Source organism: Mustela erminea, chromosome 4, assembly GCF_009829155.1.
Source record: "Mustela erminea isolate mMusErm1 chromosome 4, mMusErm1.Pri, whole genome shotgun sequence".
NCBI classification, from domain to species: Eukaryota; Metazoa; Chordata; class Mammalia; order Carnivora; family Mustelidae; genus Mustela; species Mustela erminea.
The window spans coordinates 57448842-57451549 of NC_045617.1; positions in this window are offsets into that span (position 1 = coordinate 57448842).

Below are 2708 nucleotides of genomic sequence, written 5' to 3' on the forward strand. Positions count from 1 at the left end.
TGATAAGGTAACCTCCCTGTTTAGGTCTCTAGGACATCTTGTAGAGCAAGGGAGATTCCTGTTCTGCAGGATTGCGATCCCTGCAAGTTAACTATTTATCGTTTTATGGTGATCAGGGGTGCCTGAGGAATGCTACACATATGGAGGGGAGCGGGTGAAGAGGGGGTGCAAGGCGCCAGCTTTTGCTTTCTCCTCAGCCAGCCTCCTGCTCCCTCATCAATAGAAAATATTTTTGTTCTTTTAAAATATTTAGTATGCTTTCCAAATTGTTTTTATAATCACAAAATATAATATAATATAATATAATATAATACATACATATTTATAGTTTGAATGATGAGAAAAGTACAAATTTGAACTTAACTATATTCATTTTTGCTTTAGTAATAATATTCAGTACTGAGCTAGAAAGTTGGTAGTAAAACTGCATATGAATAAAAAGCCTAAAATTCCACATGGGAAAATTTGAAGATAAAAAAGTTAAAATGTCAAAGTAAAAACATTTCCATTGCATGCCATACTTGCTTGCTTTCTTGGAGCTGGGTGGGGCCATGCCACACATCCTGCCAATCATTTGTGAGGAACAGAACTTTATTACCCAAGCAACCTAGCACAGAACCCTGTCTGCCTCTCTCAAGGCGAAGGGAAAACTGACAGTAGCTGTTGCATTAGCCTGGATCCTGAAATGCAGGCAAGATGCAGCAGAGCCCCTGGGGAACCCACCACGGCCATGAATCATGACAAGAAAGAAATTTTGTTTTAAAGCTGCTGCAGTTCAGGAGTTAATTGTTACCAGAAAAAAACCCAGTCTTAACTGAAATATCTTAACTGATAGCTAACTAACATATTAAACAGTACAGAATAGACTAATTATTTATGACTAATTGATTAATGATGTAACATAACTTGGGAATCATAGATAATATGATTGCATAGTCATTAAGAATTTTAATATCAGATTATACTTTGAAAATATGGTTATAACATTCTATTGAAAACAGATGCTATATATATAAGTGTATATATAAGGATGGCCTTATTTTAAAATAATTAGTGCAAATTTACATGCATATATTTGTATAAAAAAGAATTAGAATGTTTTCTACTAATATACAGCAAAATATCACACATCAAAATATTAGCCAGCATAACAAGAGTAGTGTTTCCACAGGTGTTGGTTTTTTTTTTTTTTCACTTATTTCTATACTCTGCTGTTTTCTAGAATGAATATATAAGACATTGATGAAATAATGGAAGTTAGATAATAATAATGGAAGTTAAGAGCAGAAGAATGTGGGAGTGGGCTGCAGCGTGGCAAGTACTTTCTATATAATTATATTAAAATACTAATTTTCCCACTGCCCTGTATCCAAATGAAACTGTGTAATAGACATTCTTGATAAAAACTGGAAGACAGTTAACTCTAAGATAAAAAGGCTGTTCCACTGACACAATCAGCATAGCCTGAAATACCTTGTCTTCAGTTGAGAGACAAAGGTTTCAATTATAGAGGAAAAGTTCTGAACATGTGACTCCTTTCTGTGGTGACAATAAGACTTGACAAGTAGTGTTTGCCCCTGGGCATTTCTTGATTTTTATTTTTCTCTTTAGAAAGGGCTCAAAAGGGCTCTTTTAAGGAACCCCTGCAGCAGACGTCTGACCTCCAGTGTTTGCTCTCAATTCCCATTATAATAAGAGTTTCTGGGACTTGTCAAAAGGAAATAGCCTCAGGGTGTACATGTTGGTCACATTTTAAGGCAGCTTTCCTTAAGTAATGTTGGGAAACTTCTAGCAACACTGGGAGAGATTAGCTCAACTTCCTGAACTGTTCCAGGACTAAAAATTTTTTGAGTTTACTTTATCCCTCAGTAAACTGGGCACAAACACTTCTGTGGGATTATTGACAGATTTTGGAGGGTTTTCCTTAGACAGGCCTAAGGGTGCACATTTTAAGAACTTCAATGTAACCTTTTAATCTGATAAGAGCATCCACAAGAGGGAACTGCTTAAAGGCTTTCTTTGACAGTTTATTTTTTAATTGCTACGATAATGAAGCCAATGCTTTTTCTCCTCCTTTGCACATGTCCAAAACTTTTCCAATAGAGCCCAAAAGGCAAAATCTGAAAACTTAAAAAAAAAATTATGTATTTTTTTTAAAGATGTTCTTTATTTATTTGACAGACAGAGATCACAAGTAGGCAGAGAGGCAGTCAGAGAGAGACTAGGAAGCAGGCTCCCCGCTGATCAGAGAGCCCATGTGGGGTTCAATCCCAGGACCCTGGGATCATGACCTGAGCTGAAGACAGAGGCATTAACCCACTGAGCCACCCAGGCACCCCTGAAAACATTAAAGATCAATCATCTCTCAATGTTCAAAAGGTCAACGTAGAACTCTGTCTTTTAGGATATTGACCTGTGCCGACAGAACCTCTATTTCTCGGAGTAAATGAGAGTTAGCTATATGGCTTTACACAGAACTCACAAAATTTGTTGGAGGGTGTGTGTGTAGGGAAGAAGGGGGTCCAATAGACTTGTTTTGCTGTTTATCTAGTAACATGTCTTTTGAGAAATATCTTGAGATTGTCTTGCTGCAGCCATAGGGCTGGACACTACTACGTTTTCCACTTCTCAGACTTGTTTGGTGACTGTAGATACTGTTCCCACAATTGTCCTGTAGGTGACAAGACGCTGCGTCCCATACTCTGACC